We start from the raw sequence: 17,440 nt of genomic DNA, 5'->3' as shown, positions 1-17,440 counted from the left end.
TATCTACCACAACAGTTTATATCTGTTGTAAAAAAAGTCTACCATAACGGTTTATTTCTGTTGTTGAAATTATCTATTACAACGGTTTTAAAACGTTGTCGTATCCTTCGTAGCCAAATTTTGAGCATATATACAACAACGGATAAAAACCGTTGTCAAATGTCTACAAAGACAACGGATTCAAAACCGTTGTCGTAGGGTCATACATTCTACAACACCCTCAGTTACAACGGTTTTTTCACCCTACAACAACGGATAATATCCGTTGTCGTTTGCAGTTTTTGTTGTAGTGTTGCCCAGCTAGCCTCATCATCTTCAAGAGCACCAGGGTAATTTCCTGGAAAACCTGATGTCAATCCAATAGAGCATTGCAATCGCATCGAACTTAGGAGCGGACGGACCTTGGGAGATCCCCAAGTGACTGCTCAAAATGGGATGAATTATGAAGAAGAGCTTTCTCCTTCAAAACATGAACCCATTCAGGTTCAAGAAGAGGAGGAGAGTACCGCTAAGGTTGAAAAGACTCTTCCACTTTACCCACAAGGTCAAGTAGTCCCTTTTCCTTAAAGGCTTGTCATGCTCAAGAAGGATGAAGAGTTTGACAAATTCTTGGAGAAAGTCAAAGAAATAAGTGTTGAAGTACCTCTTATTGATGCAATATTACAAATCCCAAGTTTGCCAAATTCTTGAAGGACATCATGTCTAGCAAAAGAAGAAGAGGAGACATAGAGACCATAGCACTTACGGAGGAATGTAGTGCTCTTTTTGAGAAGAACACTTCCCCAAAGTTGAAGGATCCAGGAAGCTTTTATAGTCCTTGCAACATAGGAGTTGAATTCATTGAGAAAGCTTTTTTTTATTTGGGGGCAAGTGTTAGTCTCACTCCTTATTCTATTTGTAATAAATTAGGTCTCAAAAATTTAAACTTACTACTATGGCACTGCAACTAGCTGATTATTCCTGCAGGTACCCTATGGGTATTGTTGAAGACATGCCAGTAGAGGTAGGTGGGAGCATAATTCCCACAGATTTTTTTGTGTTAGACATGGAGGAGGATCCGAAAATTCCTATCATATTAGGAAGATCATTCCTTGCTACAGCTGGAGCTATTATAGATGTTAAAAATCATAAACTTTCCTTAGTAATTGGTAATGAACGGTTGGAATATGATCTATCTAATGCCTCTAACCATGTCTCTTCTCTTTTAAATGCTTGTAGCAGGGCAAGCATTTACAAACTTGAGGAATGAAATTTCCATCCTCATGGGAGGTCACCAAATGAAGAGAACAATGTGGTGGAAGATGTTGGGAGAAGACCTCCCAAAAAAAATGAAAAATATGTCTACCCTCCTAGGGCAAGAAAAAGAGAAGAATGATTAGATTGGTCGAGCTAAAGACCTTAAACAAGCGCTTCTTGGGAGGCAACAAAGGATTCTTTTAGTTAGTGCATTTTATGTTTCTATTTTTCATTAGTAGTGTTTTTACTTTGTTTTTGTTTTGATTTCAGGTTGAATTTCACCTCCTGAGCTGGCCATGACTTCCTCATGGGAATGGAAGTATTAGAGAAGCAAGGACGGAGTAGAACAAGCATTTGGAGCAAAACAGAGCTTGGTCATGTCTCACACATGGCCAGTTTCATCTTGCAGAGAAGGGGGTGCTAGGGTCGTGTCTTCAAGACACGGTCGTGTAGGATCTCCAGAGAAGAAAACATGCTCGGTCGTGTCCCAGACACGGCCGTGTGAAGATTCCAGTGGAGGAAACAAGCCCGGTCGTGTCCCACACACGCCGGTGCGAAGCCTCCCGAGGAGGAAAAGGAAGAAGCCGTGTCACAAACACGGCCGTGCGAGCTGAACCAACAAGGAGATAGTTGTGGCCGTGCCAATTGACACGGCTATGTGAGCCAATCTGAGAGGGAGAAGGGAGAGGCCGTGTAGATCTACACAGCCCGTTTGGAGTGGAGTTGTTCAAGCCGTGTCCCCTATAAACGGCCGAATCCAAGCCGTGTCCGCCACACACCCCCTTCACCTCCACACCTTTTTTCTCTCGCAAACTCCTCTCTTCTTCAATCTTTCTCCCAAACCTTCTCAAATCTAGATCTCAAACTTTTTCTTTTCCACAAACTTCATCAAGATCTAGACTTATTCTCTCCTCCTATATTAGAGATCTACAACTCCTTAGCCAAAGATCTTGTTCTTCAAGACCTAATCCTTTAAGATCTAACTTCTCCAACCAAGAATAGTACCTCCCTCACTCAAACTTGACAATATGTCTAATATTTTGAAGAGACTTGGCAAGGGAAGTGGTGGATCTAGTGGAGGGAAAGAACCGCCAAAGGATAAAGGAAAACAACCAATGAAGGGCAAAGGAAAGAGGACTGCACGCGATGAAGGTAATGACAATGAATTCAATATTATTTTTAGAAATGAAGATCATAAGACTAGATTTGTAATTCTTGTCAATAGAAAGATTGTGTGTACAAGATATATGAACCCAACCGTTTTAGACATGTTAGGAATAAGAGATGATATAGATTGGATGATTGGGTTCTTAGATTGGAATGATATTATGTACTCATATCTACCTACGTATCCTCGTATTATATTGGAGTTTATGAGCTCATTAGATGTCCACTTTTCCAATGAGGATGACTATGTTGGCAAGATAACTTTTAGGTTAATGAATCAAGAATTTCAGTGGACGTTTAATGATTTCAATAATTATTTTGGATTGTCTACCGGTCACTCTCGTAGGTTTGATTCTAGGTTTAATTAGAATCACTTTTGGAATTCAATCACTGGATTAGAGCAGTCTTATAAACCCTCTAGAGCTAAAGCTTCTCACATGCAAAACCCTGTCTTTAGATACTTACACCGTGTCATGAGTAAAAATATTTTTGGTAGGGGGAAAGTGATGGGGTTGTCAAGAAAGTAGAGTTTTACGCTTTGTGGACTATGTTACATAAGTTTGATTTCGATTCCGGTTTTCATTTTTTACAAACCTTAGCGAGAGCTGGGAGGGCATCCTCGGGGTCAATTATTTTTGGAGGTTTGATTACTCAAATAGTTATTAATTTGGAGCTTGATTTAGATGGGTTGGAAGTCATTCATGGCAATGACATGATAGACATTGATGCATGTCTTGCTATGAAAATAATCTATCGGGATGAGAATGGTTTTGCATTTCCGAGGACGAATGATTTTCCTTTACCTCTTCCTTGTCCCGAACGAACTTCTATTCACAACCCTGCTAATTGGGTAATTACTGATCTAGACCCTGAGAACGTCCCTTCTATATCCGTAGATACAGAGCCACACCTTGAGCCCTCGTCATCTAGACACCCGCAGCCCTCCGAACATCCAGATCCTGCTAGACACTCTTTTGCCTATGGTACGGGTTCTTTCAGATTTGATTTTTCTGATTTACGTGCATCTCTGGACTCACTTCATGGGAAGTAAAATGCCCAACGAACAATGTTGGAGGGTCACTTCTCTTTATCAGATGCCCAGTTTAGAGAGGTACAAAATCACTTTTAGTTTACGAGGAATTTCCAAGGTCAAATGGCTGAATTTGTTCAGGACTATGATTTTGATCAGGCTAGAATGAGAGATTTTATACAGGGCATGAGTATTACTAGCCAACAAATAGATGCTCTTTATGAATATCATAGATTCCTAGGTGAAATCCCTAGTTTTCCTAGTTTTCTTATCGGAGAACGACGTAGACCTCCTTTCCCTCATCCACCATATTAATTTCATCGGGATGATGAAAAGTTTAAGTTTGGGGGGTGTCAATAACCTGGTTTTTCTTTGCATTTTTTTGAGTTTTGAGTTTTTGCTTTTATTCTGCATTTTATCTTGATTATCTTGCTTTGATTGTCTGTTTCGATAGTCACTTGACTGTCTTTTGAAGAACTTTATGGCATACATCTTGAGAACATTAAACTTCACTTATATGCTTTCTTGTCTTCAAGTGAAAATGTTAGTACGTTCATTATCTAGGTTCATGATGTTTAAATGATGCTAGTAGTATGCTTAATGTATTATTTTCTCTATCTTGGGTAACATGATATAAGCTAAGTATCATATGGAGATAGGTTTTAGTTTTGGCTTTACCTTAAGGATCTTACCTTCACTTCACTATACTTGAGCTTGGATTGTTGATATCATTGAAATAGTCATAATTCATCTTGTTTGTTTAGTACTTGGTCTCTATGGTGATTTCTCAAACTTTATTTTGGTTACTGGATAAGGCTCAAATCATGTAAGCTCATTTGAAAAAAATCAAAATATCCCAACATTTGAGCTAAAAGTACACTTGTGAATAAGATTTGCACAATGCAAATACTTATGAAAAAAAGTGTGAAAAAAAAGAAAAAAAAAGAGTGAATAAGGGATATAAAAAATAGTTGACATGAGTAGAAACTAGCAAGTCACCCCTTTGAGACCGAGTTAGGTTACTGGGAAAATGACTGCTTACTTCTCTTGAGATTGAGCATGCCTTTGAGACCTTGGGTTGATTGAGAAATATGAACCAAGTGTGTGGCATGTAAGTGTCTATCACCGGTTACGTGCCTATCACCGGAGATATTAAGAACTCAAATTTGATGACGACTTGACTAGGATGAAGATTGAAACTTGAAGGGTTTTGAGTTACTTATTGCACTGCGCACAAGATACTTATGCTTGAGCCATTCTTGACTTGTTTCCATGATCATCCTTGTTAATGAAACTTTTTGATAGAGTTAGGAAAATGCATTAGGGATATGAGTGTGTTGTAGAACATATGAATTTAGATTGCAGCATTTTGCTTGAGGACAAGCAGAGGTTTAAGTCTGGGGGTGTGATGTGCGTAGATTGTATACTCTTGTTTAGCATGTTTTGACGCACATTCACATATTTTGCACATGCTTTATCTATGCATTTTCGTACTTCGAGCTTTGCATTTAGCATATTTACTCTTTTTGTTCGGAGATATGCTTTTCTACATTTTCTGTACACAGGAGTCGTATTTGGTGAAGGATTTATGATCGTGGCCAGATCTGCAAGTAAACCAAAGGAGGAAGGCACCATGTGTCACACGACCCTACCATGGGGAGTTGCCCAGGTCGTGTGAGCATCACCACCCGTGTGGCTGCAGCAGGAAAGGGAGTGGCCATGGCCGTGTGAGTTTCACATGGTCGTGCCAAGTTTTGAAGCCAACAGAGCCAGGCCGTGTACACCACACGGCCTTCCAAGCCCTCCAGAGTTGAAGGAGTGCACGGTCGTGTAGATCAACACGGCCGTGCAATATTTCTAGAGGCCATGAACGCCCTGGCCATGTGCACCACACGGCCGTGCAGGAGCTCCAGAGCTGTTGGCAGTGCAGGCCGTGTAGATCTACACGGACGTCCAAGGGGAGCAGTGGCAGAGTAAGCCACGATCGTGTCTCACACACGACCGTGTGAGACAGGCAGAGAAGGGAGAAGCACAGGTCGTGTGAGCTTCACACAGCCGTGTCTCGGGGCCATGTGGCGCCCAAACCCCTCTTCTATATAAAGCCTTCTTCATGATTCGAAAGGAGATCTTCTCCCGTTTGGGGGGAAAGAAGTTTTGGGGTGTTCCTCCACCTTCTTAGAGGGATTTTTCGGCGATCTATGGGTGGATCTTCATCGTTTCGACTCCGGAAGCAAGGATTGGATCCGAAGACCGTTCTTCATTGTAGATAAGTCTTTCTTCCCTTTCTGTCTTGGATTTTGGGATCAAGATGATTTTAATCTTCTTGTTTTTGGATTTCTTTCCTTGTTCTATGGATTAGATCTTTATGTTCTAGGATGGAGGGAGTATTTGTAATGAAGATTTGATGTAAAACTCTTGTGGATTTGCCAATTCCCTATTTCTATGATTTTATCCTATTTGTATCTCTTTGATCATGTGTGGTTTGTTGTGATTTGGACCTAATTCCCATACTTAATTGAATGTTTGAATATCTTGTAGATCTTGTTGAGATTGTTTCTCATTTGATTTTTCAAGGGGCATTCGTGACAGGAACAAGCCCGTGTAAGGACTCTTAAGGGATTATCTTGAGGGTAAAATAGGGTTATTCTGTAACACCCACGAAATGATAAGCTATACCTATGGGTATTTTTCTTTTAGAATAAAAGATAAAGGGGAAATGAAATAGAACCAAAAAGAAATAAAAAGAAAGAGAGGTTAAGGTTTGAACCTTGAACCTCCCACAAAGGATAAAGTTAAATTGGTGTATGGTAACCACTAGAATAATGAATGATATATGAATAGAAAAGAATGGAAATTGTAGTTAAAAGTAAGAATATAATTAAGTAAGCGAACAAGAGAAAAGCAAGTAGCTTTCCTCCTCTTCCTCTTGGTTAAGAAAAGAAGCAAGCAAAAGACAAGTTGTCTTTCTTCCTTCCTTTCTCTATTTTCGTGGGAATTAAGAGAGTGAGAAGATAGAGAAGGCAAGGGGATGAATTGGGACACTTTTCATCTTCATTGGGAATAAATAGGTATGAGAGAAGAAAAGGGAAAGAAAGTTGGTTAATTCTCCCTTCTTCTTCTTCCTCCTCCATTTTTTCTCCTTCTTCCTTCTCCACCGAGACCTAAACCTCTCCCTCTCTCATTTCTGAAAATCCAAGCTAAGGTTTTTCTTGCTAAGAAAAACTAATTCACAAGAAGGAGTCCTCAAGATCTACTCCTTACAAGCAAGAGAAGAAAAGAGAGACCTAGGAAGAGAAGTTTCTTCTTCCTCTTCACAAGGGTACCATCTTCCTAAGGAAAAACAAGCAAGAGGATGTAAGTATCCCCTCACCTATGATACAAGTTGTTTATGTGTTTTCCATGAGGTTAGAATGCTTAAAAACCTAGGATCATTTCTTGAAACTTTCGGCCAAGACATGAATAAAGGATTTAGAGAAGTTTAAGACTTAACTAAGCATGCTCACTATGTTCTTATGATATGTACCCTAGTATAGGAGTTAGTTAATATTCTTATGCTTGTATGCTTACCTAAAACTTAGATCCATGCTCTTGAACTTTCGGCCAAAGTGTGAATAAAAGATTAGGAAGGCTTAAGACCTAAACTAAACATGCTCACTATGTCCTTATGATATGTACCCTATGATAAGAGATTAGTTTGGTGTTTTTATGCTTGTATGTTGCTTTAAACCTAAATTCATGCTCATGAAGTGTTCGGCCATGATAGAGAAATTGACTAGGAGAGGTTAAAAATTTAGTCTACCATGATCATGACTTGCTTGTTAATATGTTATGAAGAGTACTTAGTGTTTTCACACTTGTATGTTGATTGGAACCTAAATGCATGCCACCTAAGGGAATTAAGGTTTTGGCCATGATAGAAATGAAGACCAAGAAGTGTTTAAAAATTTAAGCTATCATGCTCATGACTTTCCTTATGAAAAGTTAGGAAGATTTCTTAGGGTTTCATGCTTGTAGGTTGTTTGGAACCTTGATATGTTGTACCTTAGGGCTTCGGCCATGATGGGAATTAAGACCTAGGAGAGCTTAGACTTACTCCAACATGCTCATGACTCTTCTTATGACATGATATAAAGCTAACTTAGGGTTATCATGTTTGAATGTTGCTTGAAATCTAGATGCATGCCTCTTTATGTTTCGGCCATGATAAATTTTAGGGTCCAAGGAAGCTTAAAATTTAATATAGCATGCTCAAGAATTCCCTTATGATATGATATGAAGTTAGCTTGATATTCTTATGCTTGTATGTTATTTAGAACTTAGTTTCATACCCCTAAAGTTTTCGGCCATAACCAAGTTAAAAGACCTAGGAAGCTTAGAACCTAAACCAAATATGCTCATTATGTTCTTAATGATTTATGATGTGAAATTGGTTTAGGGTTCACATGCTTTTATGTTGTTCAAAACCTAGAACTAGGCATTGTGACTTTCGGCCACAACAAGACCAAGAACCTAGGGAGCTTAGAACCTAAACCAAATATGCTCATCATGTTCTTAATGATTTATGATATGAAATTGGTTTAGGGTTCACATGCTTTTATGTTGTTCAAAACCTAGAACTAGGCATGGTGACTTTCGGCCACAATAAAACCAAGAACCTAGGGAACTTAGAACCTAAACCAAATATGCTCATCATGTTCTTAATGATTTATGATATGAAATTGGTTTAGGGTTCACATGCTTTTATGTTGTTTAAAACCTAGAACTAGGCATGGTGACTTTCGGCCACAATAAGACCAAGAACCTAGGGAACTTAGAACCTAAACCAAATATGCTCATTATGTTCTTAATGATTTATGATATGAAATTGGTTTAGGGTTCACATGATTTTAGGTTGTTTATAACCTAGGGCTAGACTTGGAACTTTCGGCCACTACATGGAATTAGGGTTAGAGACCCAATTATGATTTCACTATGTGACTCACATGCTACGATATGAATGAAGAGATGCTAGTTAAGGTTTTTTTTCCATGCATGATTATGTTTCCTATGATTCTTTTTATGCTCATTTATGTATGCTTATGAATTATGCAATATGATGACTCTTATGATGTGATTTATGCTCAAGTATGCATGCTTTATGATATGACAAGTAATATGCTCATTTATGTATGCTTGTGAACCATGCATGATAATGACTCTTATGATGTGAATTATGCTCAAGTATGCATGCTTTATGATATGACAAGTAATATGCTCATTTATGTATGCTTATGAATCATGCATTATGATGACTCTTATGATGTGCTATATGCTCAAGTATGCATGCTTTATGACATGATAAGTAAGGGCCTAAGAGTTGCTTCCCTATTAAGTGGGAGTAAGAGCACTCTTTATGATATGATAAGTAAAAGCATAAGAGTTGCTTCCCTGTGAAGTGGGACTAAGAGCACTCTTCATGATATGATAAGTAACTATGACATGTTATTTTACTTTGTATGACTTGTACCAAGGGTGGGCTCCATAAGCGCCCCTAGGCCGACGGACTATGAACGGGTCTAGTAAAAAGGGATGGACTCCTTAGTACGCCCCTAGGTCGATGGTCGTAGTACGGACCTAGTTCCCTAGTAGGTTCGGGGCTAGCTACCCTGTCCTAGGGATTGCGCGCATTTATGTATGTATGTGGTACAAGCCGGGCCCTTATGATGATATTATGTTCAAGTACTATATGATATGTTTTAAGACATCTTGCACATGACATGACATATGTTTTAAAAGACATCTTGCATGATATTTCTTTATGATACGATATGCTCTTATGATTTATATGACATGATGCTCTTTTATTTATAATATGATACATCATGATATTTTTTTTATGATATGATATGCTTCTATGATTTATATGACATGATGCTCTTATGATTTATGATATGATATAGCATGATATTCTTTATGAGATGATATGTTATGATACTATGTTTACATGATATGATGTTTGGATGATTATGTCTCCATTGTTATATGTTTATTTGATTATAATATGAAATACGTTTTTGTGAGTAGGAAAGGATCTTACTAAGCCTGTGTGCTTATAGCCTACTTTCCTTGTACCGCAGATAAAGGCAAAGATTGGATAAACTAGGGGAGCCGTAGGAGAGGCAAAAGATGTGTGTGGTGGTGGCTCGGCTAATAAAAAGAAAAAGACCTGCTTATGTTATTTTATGTTGACATGAACTAAGTCTATTTATGTTAATTTTCCGCATGATGTCATGATTTCATAATAAGTTCTTCCGCTTTTTACTTTAGAAAAGAAATTTTTATATGCATGTATATTCCCCATGATAAGTAAGTAACCCCGCCCTACTAGCAGGAGGGTCGGGCATTACAAGTTGGTATCAGAGTCAAGTTAGCCTTCCCTCTACACACACTTCAAGCCTCCATCCTGCCGCTGCAAGTAAGACTTTCTGTACTTACTCTATTCTAGTTATGCATGATAAGAAACGTTTTTAGTATCCATGAACCTAAGTATGACTAATATGGACTTCCTTTATGTATGATAAGCGATGTTAAATGTGCACGAATATAAGTAGGGATAACTCTAGACTTATGATAGCCTTACTGTTATTTATGAAAATTGATATGGCTAGAAGACGCGGTAATAGGACCGAGGAGATAGTGACTCCACCAGATCTAACCCAAGTGGTTACAGACCTCCAGCGTCAAATCACGGAACAACAACAAGTGATCACTGCTTTGATGGGTCAGCAAGGAAATCCTGTCACCCCACCAGCAAATCAGAATGCAGTGCCCGTCATACCAATAGTTGCACCAGTACCACCGGTAGCCCCTGCCCCAGTGGTCCGACATGAGACCTACTTGATATAGTGGCTAAGGTTGAAGCCGGAGAACTTCTCGGGTACTTGTGAACCATGGGACGCCCAGGCCTGGTTCAAGACAGTGGAAAGTATAGTAGAACTACTAGACTGGCCAATACCAGAAAAGATCAAGTGCGTATCATTTTATTTCTTTGGAGATGCAAGAATGTGGTGGGAAAGAGTTAAGGCCAAGAGACAAGTTAATCAGATGAACTGGACGGACTTCGAAGCAGAGTTCTTCGAGGAATTCTTCCATATGCAAGTAACAAACCGGCATTACAACGAGTTCACCGAGTTCCGGCAAGGTGACTTATCAGTTAACGAAGCAATGAAGCGCTTCAACTGTCTCGCACGCCTCTGCCCAGAGTTGGTCAGCACGGAAAGAGAAAGGGTTAGACTGATGCTGAAAATGCTCCGACCCGAGATAGCTTTGAATGTGGCCGGCGGAATTAATAGACCGCAGACTACAGAAGAACTGGTCAGCAGTGCCCTGATCACCTAACATTATCATAAGGCGATGAACGAGAGTAAGAATTAGGCACAGACAGGAGGACAGAAACCTCAAGCTACCAAAACAAGCTGGAAAGGAAATTCTAATGGAAAAAGGAAGCAATGGAACAACACTAAAGGGGGACCAGCAAATAAGCAACCTAAATACCCTCAGTGTACCATTTGTGGGAAGCAGCATTCCGGAGTATGCCACACAAGGGTACAAGAAAGTGTTACAATTACGAACAGGAAGGACATATGGCCTGGGACTGCCCTATCCAGTCCCAGACACCATCCCAGCAGTATAACCAGAACAGGAGTGCTCCCTCACAGCTACACCAGATGCAAGCTGCCATTGAAGGAACTCCGATTAGTCAAGGGAGACTGGAAGCCCCGCCAACTACGACGAACGCCAGGGCTTTCTCTCTTACCAAGGATGATGTGGCGAGTGCCTCTACAGTTGTCACAGGTCAGCTGCCTATTTTCAGTCAGTATGCTAATGTGTTATTTGATACTGTAGCAACACACTCGTTTGTCTCTACACCCTTCATGGAGAAGTTAGAGATACCACCACAAGCCTTAAATGGCAAATTCTTAACAACCTTGCCTTCGGGAGAAGTAATGTCATCTACTCATATGTTGCGGGTCGTGCCCATCAGAATCGCAGGCAGAGAACTCTACTGTGATCTGATAGTGCTTGACATGCAGGATTATGATAGTTTATTGGGCATGGATTTCTGAGCAAGTATGGTGCTTCAATCGATTACCGTAAAAGAAAAGTAGTTTTCCAGCCTGAAGCTGAATCGATATTTAAATTTATTGGGGAACCAAGGAAAGAAACTGGGAGATTCTTATCAGCCATATAGGCACAAAAGATGTTAAATAAGGGATGTACTGGGTTTCTAGCACACGTGGTCGACACAAGTCAAGCTGAAGACCAGAAACTAGAAAATGTCAGAGTAGTATGCAACTATCCGGAAGTGTTTCCCGAGGAACTACCAGGGTTAGCCCCTAATAGAGAAATAGAATTTGAGATCGAATTGATTCTTGGTACTAAACCGATCTCTAAAGCACCTTATCCTATGGCGCTAGCTGAGTTGAAGGAACTTCAGGGACAACTACTAGAGTTACTTGACAAAGGACTTATTCACCTGAGTCACTCTCCTTGGGGAGCTCCGGTATTGTTCGTGAAAAAGAAGGATGGGTCTATGTGAATGTGTATAGACTACCAAGGGCTGAATGGTGTGACAGTCAAGAACAGGTACCCTCTTCCACGGATCGACGACCTGTTCGACCAACTAAAGGGTGCAACCATTTTCTCAAAAATTGACCTAAGGTCCGGCTATCATCAAGTGAAAGTGAAGCAAGATGATATACCAAAGACAGCATTTCGAATGAGATACGGACACTATGAGTTCATTGTTATGCCTTTCGGAGTGACAAATGCTCCGACTGTATTTATGGATCTGATGAATCGAGTGTTTACGGCATATCTCTACAAATTTGTTATTGTCTTCATTGACGATATTCTCATCTATTCGAGAACCCAAGAAGAGCATGCTGAACACCTGAATACCGTACTACAGATTTTTCGAGAGAAACAACTATATGCAAAGTTCTCCAAATGCGAGTTTTGGCTCGATCGAATATCATTCTTGGGTTATGTCATCTCCAAGGATGGAGTAATGGTAGATCCAAACAAGATCGAAGCTGTAAGTAACTGGAACAGGCCAAAGAATGTCAGTGAGATCAGAAGTTTTCTCGGGCTAGCAGGCTACTATCGGAAGTTTGTAGAGGACTTCTCTAAAATTGTAGCCCCTATGACAGTTCTCACCAAGAAGAACAAAAAGTATGAATGGATGGATAAATGCGAGAAGAGTTTCACGGAATTAAAAAGGAGACTGACCAGTGCTCCAATCCTTACCCTTCCGGAAAGTAACAAAGGTTTTGATATGTACAACGACACTTCCAAATTAGGACTTGGAGTTGTACTCATGCAAGATGGCAAGGTCATTGCCTACGCCTCTAGACAACTCAAAGAGCATGAAAAGAATTACCCCACTCATGACCTAGAACTAGCAGTCGTGGTCTTTGCTCTCAAAACATGGAGACATTATTTATATGGAGTCCGGTGTAAGATTTATACCGACCACCAGAGTCTGAAGTATTTCTTCACCCAGAAAGATCTGAATATGAGACAACGCAGATGGCTCGAGTTAGTTAAGGATTATGACTACGAGATCTTTTATCATCCCGGAAAAGCGAACAAAGTGGCCGATGCACTCAGCAGGAAGACCTGTGCCACCTGATGTCGCAATTTTTAAGTTCGAGGATGAACTTTCTATGAGGTATGGGGTACTGTAGCACCCACAAAATGATAAGCTATACCTATGGGTATTTTTCTTTTAGAATAAAAGATAAAGGGGAAATTAAATAGAACCAAAAAGAAATAAAAAGAAAGAGAGGTTAAGGTTTAAACCTTGAACCTCCCACAAAGGATAAAGTTAAATTGGTGTATGGTAACCACTAGAATAATGAATGATATATGAATAGAAAAGAATGGAAATTGTAGTTAAAAGTAAGAATATAATTAAGTAAGCGAACAAGAGAAAAGCAAGTAGCTTTCCTCCTCTTCCTCTTGGTTAAGAAAAGAAGCAAGCAAAAGACAAGTTATCTTTCTTCCTTCCTTTCTCTATTTTCGTGAGAATTAAGAGAGTGAGAAGATAGAGAAGGCAAGGGGATGAATTAGGACACTTTTCATCTTCATTGGGAATAAATAGGTATGAGAGAAGAAAAGGGAAAGAAAGTTGGTTAATTCTCCCTTCTTCTTCTTCCTCCTCCATTTTTTCTCCTTCTTCCTTCTCCACCGAGACCTAAACCTCTCCCTCTCTCATTTCCGAAAATCCAAGCTAAGGTTTTTCTTGCTAAGAAAAACTAATTCACAAGAAGGAGTCCTCAAGATCTACTCCTTGCAAGCAAGAGAAGAAAAGAGAGAACTAGGAAGAGAAGTTTCTTCTTCCTCTTCACAAGGGTACCATCTTCCTTAGGAAAAACAAGCAAGATGATGTAAGTATCCCATCACCTGTGGTACAAGTTGTTTATGTGTTTTCCATGAGGTTAGAATGCTTAAAAACCTAGGATCATTTCATGAAACTTTCGGCCAAGACATGAATAAACGATTAAGAGAAGTTTAAAACTTAACTAAGCATGCTCACTATGTTCTTATGATATGTACCCTAGTATAGGAGTTAGTTAATATTCTTATGCTTGTATGCTTACCTAAAACTTAGATCCATGCTCTTGAACTTTCGGCCAAAGTGTGAATAAAAGATTAGGAAGGCTTAAGACCTAAAGTAAACATGCTCACTATGTCCTTATGATATGTACCCTATGATAAGAGATTAGTTTGGTGTTTTTATGCTTGTATGTTGCTTTAAACCTAAATTCATGCTCATGAAGTGTTCGGCCATGATAGAGAAATTGACTATGAGAGGTTAAAAATTTTGTCTACCATGATCATGACTTGCTTGTTAATATGTTATGAAGAGTACTTAGTGTTTTCACAATTGTATGTTGATTGGAACCTAAATGCATGCCACCTAAGGGAATTAGGGTTTTGGCCATGATAGAAATGAAGACCTAGAAGTGTTTAAAAATTTAAGCTATCATGCTCATGACTTTCCTTATGAAAAGGTAGGAAGATTTCTTAGGGTTTCATGCTTGTAGGTTGTTTGGAACCTTGATATGTTGTACCTTAGGGCTTCGGCCATGATGGGAATTAAGACCTAGGAGAGCTTAAGACTTACTCCAACATGCTCATGACTCTTCTTATGACATGATATAAAGTTAACTTAGGGTTATCATGTTTGAATGTTGTTTGAAATCTAGATGCATGCCTCTTTATGTTTCGGCCACGATAAATTTTAGGGTCCAAGGAAGCTTAAAATTTAATCTAGCATGCTCATGAATTCCCTTATGATATGATATGAAGTTAGCTTGATATTCTTAAGCTTGTATGTTGTTTAGAACTTAGTTTCCTACCCCTAAAGTTTTCGGGCCATTACCAAGTTAAAAGACCTAGGAAGCTTAGAACCTAAACCAAATATGCTCATTATGTTCTTAATGATTTATGATGTGAAATTGGTTTAGGGTTCACATGCTTTTATGTTGTTCAAAACCTAGAACTAGGCATGGTGATTTTTGGCCACAACAAGACCAAGAACCTAGGGAGCTTAGAACCTAAACCAAATATGCTCATCATGTTCTTAATGATTTATGATATGAAATTGGTTTAGGGTTCACATGCTTTTCTGTTGTTTAAAACCTAGAACTAGGCATGGTGACTTTCGGCCACAATAAGACCAAGAACCTAGGGAACTTAGAACCTAAACCAAATATGCTCATTATGTTCTTAATGATTTATGATATGAAATTGGTTTAGGGTTCACATGATTTTAGGTTGTTTATAACCTAGGGCTAGACTTGGATCTTTCGGCCACTACATGGAATTAGGGTTAGAGACCCAATTATGATTTCACTATGTGTCTCACATGCTACGATATGAATGAAGAGATGCTAGTTAAGGTTTTTCCATGCATGATTATGTTTCCTATGATGCTTTTTATGCTCATTTATGTATGCTTATAAATTATGCAATATGATGACTCTTATGATGTGATTTATGCTCAAGTATGCATGCTTTATGATATGACAAGTAATATGCTCATTTATGTATGCTTGTGAACCATGCATGATAATGACTCTTATGATGTGAATTATGCTCAAGTATGCATGCTTTATGATATGACAAGTAATATGCTCATTTATGTATGCTTATGAATCATGCATTATGATGACTCTTATGATGTGCTATATGCTCAAGTATGCATGCTTTATGACATGATAAGTAAGGGCCTAAGAGTTGCTTCCCTATTAAGTGGGACTAAGAGCACTCTTTATGATATGATAAGTAAAAGTCTAAGAGTTGCTTTCCTGTGAAGTGGGACTAAGAGCACTCTTCATGATATGATAAGTAACTATGACATGTTATTTTACTTTGTATGACTTGTACCAAGGGTGGGCTCCATAAGTGCCCCTAGGCCGACAGACTATGAACGGGTCTAGTAAAAAGGGATGAGCTCCTTAGTACGCCCCTAGGTCGACGGTCGTAGTACGGACCTAGTTCCCTAGTAGGTTCGGGGCTAGCTACCCTGTCCTAGGGATTACGTGCATTTATGTATGTATGTGGTACAAGACGGGCCCTCATGATGATATTATGTTCAAGTACTATATGATATGTTTTAAGACATCTTGCACATGAAATGACATATGTTTTAAAAGACATCTTGCATGATATTTCTTTATGATATGATATGCTCTTATGATTTCACTACAACAAAAACTGCAAACGACAACACCCCTACGACAACGGTTTTAAGAGAAAGTGTTGCGTATTTGCTCAAAGACAACGGTTTTTGCCAAAACCGTTGTCTTTGAACTTCCCATTAAATATAAAAGACAACGGTTTTGGAAAAACTATTGTCATTGAGCGATTTTTTTTTAAAACGACAACACTTTTTACAACGGTTTTATAAACCGTTGTCTTTATCCGCGTTTTTAGTGGCTACGACAACAGTTTTGAAAAAACCGTTGTAATTGAATTTGGTCATTTCCCCCTTCGCTTTTTTCCTTTCCCTCGCTGTTTTCTTTTCGGCGCCGTGTTTTCGCGTTCCTAAACCTAAGCCATTTATCTTTCCCTCTCCTCATACGACGTTGTGCTCCTTCTCGTTTCCTGGTGAGCGGAGGCGTTCTCCAATGGGCTGTCGAAGATCCAGACGCACAAGAGGGAGAAACCGGAGAACGCCGCAGATTCCTTGAGCTGCAGATTCCTTGAGCCGTCTCTCGATTCTGAAGAAATCGCAGTTTAGTGGCGCTGGCTTCTTCGATCCTTTTTCCTTCGCTTCTGGATCTGCTCCGGTAAGCAGTTTGTTCCTCCGCCTTCGGATTCATAGTTTGCTTCTCATGGATCTGCGCTATTTCTGTATCGCCCGTGTAAGAATGTGTTTTCCTCCTTCAAATCTCTGTTAATTTTTCCAAATCGATGTTCAATCGCTTCGGAATTTGTCATGCAACCATATGATGAATCGCTCGGGAGTTTTGTGTTGTTTTATTGGATTCATTGGATCCGGAGAGTTCGTTGCTTTACTTCGTGGAGTGTTTTCGATCTGGAGATTACTATATTGTTTTTTATATATAAAAAAAGTGTATTTTGAAGTGATTACCAGAGGCGGCGATACTAACTGATCCATTGTCTCGTGCTTTTAGGGTAGAATTGCAATCGATTCCTGGAAGCCTATGGGTGGTTGGAGCTCACAGCTCCTCTTGTTATATCTGGCTGTTCTTTGCTCTGCGAATTATGTTTTATGTGGGAGTACAAGTCCATACGTACGTTCAGAATATCCATCTACCGATATCCCTCTAGATAATGAAGCGTTTGTTATTCCAGAAGGTTTCAACTCCCCGCAGCAGGTATAGCCATGCAAGTGCAATAACAATCATATTTATCAACATACTCATATTTTCTTCATCTTGTTGCTTTTCTGTGGTTTCCATATCTATCCGATACTCAATCTTCCTAGTTGTA

Source organism: Zingiber officinale, chromosome 7B (genome assembly GCF_018446385.1).
Source record: "Zingiber officinale cultivar Zhangliang chromosome 7B, Zo_v1.1, whole genome shotgun sequence".
In the NCBI taxonomy this organism is placed as follows: domain Eukaryota; kingdom Viridiplantae; phylum Streptophyta; class Magnoliopsida; order Zingiberales; family Zingiberaceae; genus Zingiber; species Zingiber officinale.
Note: the sequence above shows the minus strand (reverse complement) of the source record.